Raw genomic sequence first — 9078 nt, 5'->3', positions numbered from 1 at the left:
TTCTGGAGAATCAAGAGCATGTCAGAATTGGCTTAGCTCTGGTGAGTGCACCCTTGGCTGCATCCTGTCCCAACAGAAGGCAACATGGTAGGAACAAGTGAGAAGGAAAGGTCCCATGGCAAGTCAGGAGGTCAGAGAAATGGATGGCTCAAGGATCGCTTTTTTAAAACAACCCACTATTTTAAAGCATCTCTGGGACAGTTGCTTTAATTCCTTCTGAGGGCAATGGTCATAATGACCTGTCCACCTCTTAAACCCCTCTCTGCCTCTCCATATGCCACACTGACCACTGAGCTTCCAACACAAGGATCTGTGGAACACAATCACATAAAACTACAGCAACCCCTGTGATTATTTGTTTCTTTATTATGCTTTCCAACATTTCACATAAAACAGAACTTGCCCATTTACATTGCTCATTCCTAGCTTAATTTCTTTTACTAAGAATTCAGTAGAATTTCTACTGCCTAGAGCAGTACAATGCACATAAATGACACCCAATAAATATTTTGAGAAGACATAATTTTAATATATTAATAAACTTGATTGAATCTTTCTACAATGTGTACACAGATCAAAACATTGCATTTACCTCATAGTATACACAATTATTAATTTCAATTGAAAATACATAAAATTAAGTGAGCTTTTAATTCAGCATTTTACAGGATCAAACATTGCCCTATTGTTTAAAGAGGGTGATCATAAAGGACACCTCATATTCTGAATGATCTGTATTGATTAATTAATTTCCTAACCTTATATTATTTTCTCTTATGCTTCCCAGTGTAGTAAGAAATAGTAGATATTCTTCAGTAGTTCTTGTGTGTTTGATTTATTTCATACTGTCCCCTTACACTGTCCATTTTGATGACCAAGACTTTCCTTTAATATACATGTCATCATTAATGAAGAGAAATGACAAATTTGAGTATGGGTTTTTCGTTGAGTGCCATAGATTATTCATGACATATTCTACAATATAATTTTTAAGCCTATTTCCTTTTATCACAAGCCATTCAAGTAAAAATTTCTTAAATTCTGATTTGAGAGCCTGTTGGCTAGAAACTTTTTATTTTTTTAGGCAAATCTGAAAAAAAGTGATTCCCTAGAATTTCTTTCTGTGATGTAAATATAATGTGTATATACAAATAATGCCATGTGAGTAAATGAGAAACAGCTATATGCCTTGCACATATGATAGTATATGAACATTGTGTACATACACATACTAAATGAAGAAACACTGGGCGTATCTGAATACATGCATCTTATTTTGCACTTCCACAAATTCTGGGACTCCAGTACACACATATATTATGCTTATGGCACCATCATCTGTTCTTGAGTCTTATTTTTTGCTTTCTGCTGTTCTGCATTTACCATTTCTTTTTATCTACTATCAAGTTCTATGATTCATTTCTGTAAAGTTCATTCTTCCTTCAGGACTATTAATGAACTTTTTGTTTAATATATTTTCAATTGTGTTGCTTTTATAATTAGTATCTTTTTGCTGATGTTTGACACACATACGTTTTTATGTACTACAGGCTGATTTACTTCATGTCATTGAGCCCCTATATCTGAGTTATGGTTTTTTTCTTTTAACTGATTTTAATGTTATTCCCAGATGACCCAGAGAACATGCTATTCAGCTGGAACAGAGGGATACATGGTGATTTCATGGACTATATGGGCGGTGTCTCAGAAACAAACTAAAACAAAGAGAGTGGCACCAAACGATTCAAGGTTCACTGCATTTTGCCCACTGGATGCTACAAGTGCAATGGGCTGGGGATTCATGGGTGCCCTTTGCTTGCTGTTTCTGGGTGAAAAAAGCCCCAGTGCTTACCTTTCCTATCCCATTGGTGTGCATTCAATGTGTAGGGCATTTAAACTATCCCATGTACATAGATATTTCATATTGAACGTAATTATGTTAAAATATTTACTTAGTGTTTTGGCTTGGGAAATATATACAAGGAACCTCACATATATACAGGCCTGATCCCATTTTCCTTCAAATCTTAACCTGATACCACAACTGAACGAGAATCTGGATGAAAGAGGGAGGATTGTATTTTGCATGTGACAAAATGCAAATGGTCATGGCAAAAGAATGAACTGTGACAGAATGCATTTTCTAAACATGATCGCAGTAATAGGCATGGCTGCTCATGAACTTCCAGAATGTTTAGCTGGAAACTACATTTTCACTCCCTTGACACTGGGAGGGATTCTCCGACTGTCTTGATGACGACAACATGACACGAGGGGATACTGGGTTATTCCCAAGGCTGACAGAAGAGGAGATGATGCTTCTGCCTGCATGTCTTTTTCACGTTACATGAGTTTGCAAGTGAACCGTCATGTCCTGAGCGAGCCGGGTCCACACAGACGCAAAGTTCAGGGATTTTGTCTCAGATTCACATCAAACTTCTCAGCCCAGCCAACAGTCGTGATCAACAGCCAGCAGGTCAGCTGGAAGATTAATTTACTCCTTAGCTTTTAAGAATCTCATCTGAGTACTGCAAATTTCAGATTTCTGACCAAAATAAATGGTATTTTTTTCTAAATAAGAGGTTTGCATGCCTTCAGTTATTATAAATAGAAAAAGTTACTTTTGGTGAAGAAGACAAAACAAGGAACAGGGAATAAAAATGAAATTAAACTTACCCATAATGCTTTCACTTTTCACAAGAAAATATGATTGAGTATTTTGTTAGTAAGATATTTAAAAAGAAACTATTTAAAATGATATTAACATGTTTCTAACACTATGAAGTATTTTTATTTTTTTAATTTTCATTTTATTTGGAAGACAGAAGGACAGAGAGAGAGAGAGAGAGACAGAAATACACAGAGATTTCCCCATCTGCTGGTTTACTTCCCAAATACCTGCAGTAGCTGGGACTTGGCCAGGCTGACCCAAAAGCCAGAGAGCCAGGCACTCAATCTGGGTGTCCCACATGGGTGGAAGGAACCAGAGTACTAGAGTTATCACTTGATGCATCACAGAGTATACAGAGGCAGAGCTGGGGCTCAGAGCAGGCACTCTATGAGATATTAGTGTCTCAAGCAGCATCTTAACCACTGTGCCAAATGTCAATCATATGTCATTATTTTAAAATTCTAGGGCCGGCGCCGTGGCTCACTTGGTTAATCCTCCGCTTGCGGTGCCAGCCTCCCATATGGGTGCCGGTTCTAGGCCAGGTTGCTCCTCTTCCAGTCCAGCTCTCTGCTGTGGCCCGGGAGGGCAGTGGAGGATGGCCCAAGTGCTTGGGTCCTGCACCTGTGTGGGAGACCAGGAGGAAGCACCTGGCTCCTGGCTTCGGATCGGCACAGTGCCGGCCGTAGCGGCCATTTGGGGGGTGAACCAACTGAAGGAACACCTTTCTCTCTGTCTCTCTCTCTCACCGGCTAACTCTACCTGTCAAATAAAAAAAAAATTCTGAAAGAATTATATTAAATGTTTAGAATTTGAAAATATTATTTAACATACTCAAATTATTCCCCAAGAATTGAGAATGAGATATCTCATTGGATTTATGGGCAACATGTTGTAAGTTCTATGTCATGCTTTGAGATCAGAACGGAAAGCCAATTTCTTTAGAGCTGATTTTTTTAATCTATAAATCCAATGTCCTCCATACCACTGTTCATTTCAGCTGGTAATTTAAAGACCCATACATAGTCAATTAACCAGATGCATCCCTTCAGTCTGGCAAAATACAAATAATCAATAAAATATGTATTGAGGCTTATTAGCCCCTACTTTTCAAATTAAGATTCAAGAACATATGGGTATGTTATATTTTCTTTACAAGGGTCTGCATTATGTAACGACAAACTTAAGATTACATTCTAGCTTGAAAAGGCATATGCAGTGTAAATTTTAGCTAGGAGAATATGTTTAATTTATTTGAATATTTCACTATTTGGAGACAGCTTGAAACAAAAAAGGACATAATAATCCACCTCTATTGAAATATACTGCCTTAAATAAAATTATTTTGACTTTACTGTCATCATTGATCATCGTGTAGATTTACTAGTTAAATATTATTTTAAAGGATTTATAATTGAATATTAAGTATTTTCCAAGTACACTGTAAAAAAAACACCCTCTAGGTCTTGCTCTTGTGGTTCCTTTCATTCTCTGAATTTATAGCTAATTTTCACGAGTTATAAAGTTCTGGATTACACATGCCCCTACCCATGACACCTCTCAGCAACCAGGGGCTGGAATTGTGTAGCAGTGGGTACACCACTGTTATGAGGGTGACATCCTATATCATAGTGCTCCTTTGAGCTCTGCTCCTCTGCTTTGGATCCAGCTCCTTGATGAAGTGCCTGGGAAGGCCAAGGGACTCACCTCAAGTGCAGTACGGGGGTCTCTGCCATCATGTGGGAGACTAGGCTGGAGTGCTTGACTTCATCCTGGCCCAGATTAAGGTATTGCAGCCCTTTGGGGAGCTAACCCCTGAATACAAGTTTCTTCTCTTTTTCTCCTAGCTCTCTCTGTCTTTCAAATGAATAGCTAAGTATTTTGTAAAAAGAAAGAAAAAATGACCAGAGTACTATAGTTTTCTAATGTACTTCAGATTTCAGTAGCTAAATTCTCTAAGAATAGTGCTTTCGCTTCACTCTTCCTCCCTTATCTGTTTTTCATATGAAAAGATATGAATGCTGGTGGAAAATACTATCTAAGCCCCAGCTTATTAATAGTTTGTAGATGACACTGTCATGAGAACTGTGGCCAAGTCATAGCAACCTTGGTGTCTGTGACGGCTGTGTCATCCTTTGCATGAGCTGATATGATGTGGGAGGCGCCCTTGCCAATGTTCCTTTGCTTAATATTCACCTGTAACACAGACATCAGTGGCTTTTCACTATTTAAAACACAATGAAATCCATATATTGGGAAATTGATCCTTTTAATTAGAAGTTCTGTCAAATAACCTTCATTTGATACAATGAAAAATGAAGTGTTTACAGTAATAAGGAAATTACCGTAAGCTTACATTCTTTAAACTTAAAGAAATATTTTTACAGTTGTTTCCATTTTTATCTGAACATTTTCAATGAACCTTTACTATAGTGAGTATTTTATTTTATTGCTTGTTCATTTCCTGTTTATTTGTAATGTTTGCTGTCAGAGGCAAAATGTACAAACTATTACAAAGCAAATTTGATTTTCAGTACAAGAAAAATGCTAGCTTGTGTAATATAAACCCGTGTACACATGTCTATGTCTGTGTCACCAGCATCCGAACGTACACTTGCCCAGAGGGGCTCTGACCCAGCTGTCACACACACAGAGCCGTGTTCACGCCGCTAAGGCCTGCCCGCTCCAAGGCATTTTATCTTTCACATTATACTCTCTCTGCCTGTTTGTGTCCCACAGTATCCTCCAAAAGTGTGTGTGGGAAATTCATTTTTATGCTGTTCACTTGTGCTCACACATTTAATATAGGAATCAAAAAGTTATTTAGGTTTATAAAACACCATTTCACACTATTTATCCATTTCCTCCTAGTCTGGTCTTTGTCCATCTACGTGTGTTAGTCCAGACAGAAGAGAATATGTTTCCCCCAGCACTGCCTTCCCTGACAAATTATGTAAAGACCTTCTTTTTCTTTTTTTCATTTTAATTTTTAATTAGTTTCTAGCAGGTTCAATGTGTTTAGTAGATACAATTCTAAGAACATATGATAGTCCCTCTCATCCCTTCTCTCCCTCCTATCCTCTTTCCTTCTCCCCCTTTTTTTGGTTTTTAGTTTTTGAGATAATGTATTTTAAACTAACATTACACTAAAAGGCTTAATACTTTGCTAAATAAGAAGTTAAACAAGTAAAAAGCCAAAAGACACTAGTTTAGTGGGAATATAGACATGGCCATAAACAATAACTGAATGGGAAAATGACCATTTCACCTATACAAATTATAAAGTAATCAAGATCATTAAAACTATAGTTGGATAACATTTTTAAAGGAATTATTCATTTATTTGAAAATCAGAGTCATAGAGAAAGGAAGAGACACAGAAAAAGAGAGAAAGATCTTCCATCCATTGGTTCAATCCATGATGGTTACAATGGCCAGGGTTGGGCCATACCAAAGCCAGGAGCCAAGAGTTTCATTCAAGTCTCCCATATGGGTGCAGGGAAACAAGTACTTGGGTCATCCTCGAGCTATTTTTCCCAGTTCACTAGCTGGGAGCTAGGTTGGAAGTGGAGTAGCCAGGACTTGAACTGGCAGCCATATGGAATGCTGGCACAACGCTTTACCCTCTATGCCACAACATCAGCCCCTAATATAACATTCTTAATCATTGGTTTCACAAAGATATAAAACAAAGTTTTACAAAACCATTTTTGCTGCAATACTGATACACACTGACATTTCATTCTTTTTCTTCTTTTTTTGTTTGTTTCTTAACTTTTAGTTACCACTTATAAGGGATAGCATACCATATTTGTCTTTCTGGGTCCAAGCCTTATTTTTCTTGAATTATTTTTCATTATCTGAGGTTTACCTAACTTATAGTAAATGATTTTCCTTTTAGCATAACCACATTTAAGTTGAAAATCAAATATTTGCCTTCTATCAAGAAAAGCAATGCTTATTTAAAAAATTATAGAAGCAAAAAAAAAAACCAAAAACAAAAACATTCTCTTGTTACTATTTTTTTAAATGAAGATCTGGATCCACATGGTATTAACATGTCCTGCAAATTTCCAGGAATATTTATTTAATTTTTATTTATTTATTTTTTTAGTTGACAGAGTTATAGACAGTGAGAGAGAGAGACAGAGAGAAAGGTCTTCCTTCCGTTGGTTCACTCCCAAATGGCCGCTATGGCTGGCGCTACGCTGATCTGAAGCCAGGAGCTAGGCACCTCCTCCTGGTCTCCCACGCGGGTGCAGGGCCCAAGCACTTGGGCCATCCTCCACTGCCATCCCGGGCCACAGCAGAGAGCTGGAATGGAAGAGGAGCATCCAGGACTAGAACCCGGAGCCCATATGGGATGCTGGCGCCGCAAGTGGAGGATTAACCAAGTGAGCCATGGCACTTGGCCCCAGGAATGTTTATTTAAAAACCATGCTTTTGTTTTAAAATTTAGAAACTGCTTCAGGATTCTGACATGAAAATTTATAGAAGCAGAAATAATCATAACAAATAGCAATATAATCAAAACAAAAAGAGGGTTCATTAGACCAATGTAACCAGAAACTGAAGTACTAAAAACTAATTCAAAAATTAAGAAATAAAATTCAATTAATATATGGGATGAAAAGCCCTCCATAGTCAAGTCAGATATATTATTCTAATAAAACTACAGTTAAAGAGTAGGACATCTGTATTTCTAACAATTTAAATTACATAGAGGTCGGCATCGTGGCTCACTTGGTTAATCCTCTGCCTGCGGCACGACATCCCATATGGGTGCTGGGTTCTACTCCCGGCTGCTTCTCTTCCAGTCCAGCTCTCTGCTGAGGCCCAGGAAGGCAGTGGAGGATGGCCCAAGTGCTTGGGCCCTGCACCTGCATGGGAGACCAGGAGAAGCACCTGGATCCTGGCTTCGGATTGGTACAGCATGTCTGCTGTAGCGGCCATTTGGGGGGTGAACCAACGGAAGGAAGACCTTTCTCTCTGTCTCTCTCTCTCACTGTCTAACTTTGCCTGTAAAATAAGTACAAATAAATAAATAAAAATAAAGAGTCATTATCTTTAAAAATAACATAATGTTTATGAGGAAATAGCTCAATGATGATCCTAAGTTACAATTTAGGCACAACACAAACACTAATGCAAGAGGGAAGTAAAATAAAGACACAAATATGTAATGTGAAAAAAAAATTTAACCTCAAAATTTTTGTTATAAACCAACAGTGTTTACAATCTGATGAAATATTGAATAGGTAATAGTGAATTTTTTTCTCTCTTTTTTAATTTAGTAAATATAAATTTCCAAAGTACAGTTTATGGATTACAATTTCTTCCCCCCCCATAATTTCCCTCCCACTCGCACCCCTCCCATCCCCATTCCCTCCCTCTCCCATTCCATTCACATCAAGATTAATTTTCAATTATCTTTATATACAGAAGATCTATTCAGTATATATTAAGTAAAGATTTCATCAGTTTGCACCCACACAGAAACACAAAGTGTAAAATACTGTTTCAGTACTAGTTATAGCATTACTTCACATTGGAAAACACATTAAGGACAGATCCCACATGAGAAGTAAGTACACAGTGACTCCTGTTGTTGACTTAACAATTTGACACTCTTGTTTATGGTGTCAGTAATCTCCCTAGGCTCTAGTCATGAGTTGCCAAGGCTATGGAAGCCTTTTGAGTTCGCTGACTTCAATCTTATTTGACAGAGTCATAGTCAAAGTGGAAATTCTCTCCTCCCTTCAGAGAAAGGTACCTCCTTCTTTGATGACCCTGTTCTTTCCACTGGAATCTCACTTGCAGAGATCTTTCATTTAGGTTTTCTTCTTCTTTTTTTTTCCAAAGTGTCTTGGCTTTCCATGCCTAAAATCTCTTATGGGCTCTTCAGCCATATCCGAATGCCTTAAGGGCTGATTCTGAGGCCAGAGTGCTTTTTAGGACATCTGCCATTCTATGAGTCTACTGTGTATCCCGCTTCCCATGTTGGATCGTTCTCTCCCTTTTTGATTTTGTAAGCTAATATTAGCAGACGCTAGACTTGTTTGTGTGATCCCTTTGACTCTTAGACCTAACTTGGACTAGTGAGATGGCATTGGTACATGCCACCTTGATGGGATTGTATTGGAATCCCCTGGCATGATTCTAACTCCACCATTTGGGGCAACTCCGATTGAGCATGTCCCAAATTGTACATCTCCTCCCTCTCTTATTTCCACTGTTATATTTAACAGGGATCACTTTTCAGTTAAAATTTAAACACCTAAGAATAATTGTGTGTTAATTACAGAGTTCAACCAACAGTACTAGAACAAAACAAAGAAAAAATATTAAATGGATAAAGTATTACATTGTACATCAACAGTCAGGACAAGAGCTGATCAAGTCACTGTTTC

The 9078-nt window shown here is 37.8% G+C and overlaps 1 long non-coding RNA gene across 1 annotated transcript in view; it reads left to right on the top strand.

Moving 5' to 3' along the window:
- Positions 1-6590, top strand: part of LOC127485658 (uncharacterized) — a 77525-nt gene extending 70935 nt beyond the window's left edge. Inside the window, exon 6 of the long non-coding RNA XR_011383798.1 lies at positions 2199-6590. This is a non-coding gene — a long non-coding RNA (uncharacterized lncRNA). The remainder of the gene's footprint in view (positions 1-2198) is intronic.
- Positions 6591-9078: the final 2488 nt, after the last annotated feature.

This window comes from Oryctolagus cuniculus, chromosome 17 (genome assembly GCF_964237555.1).
Source record: "Oryctolagus cuniculus chromosome 17, mOryCun1.1, whole genome shotgun sequence".
Taxonomy (NCBI): domain Eukaryota; kingdom Metazoa; phylum Chordata; class Mammalia; order Lagomorpha; family Leporidae; genus Oryctolagus; species Oryctolagus cuniculus.
Note: the sequence above shows the minus strand (reverse complement) of the source record. Positions and strands in the feature narration are given on the sequence as shown.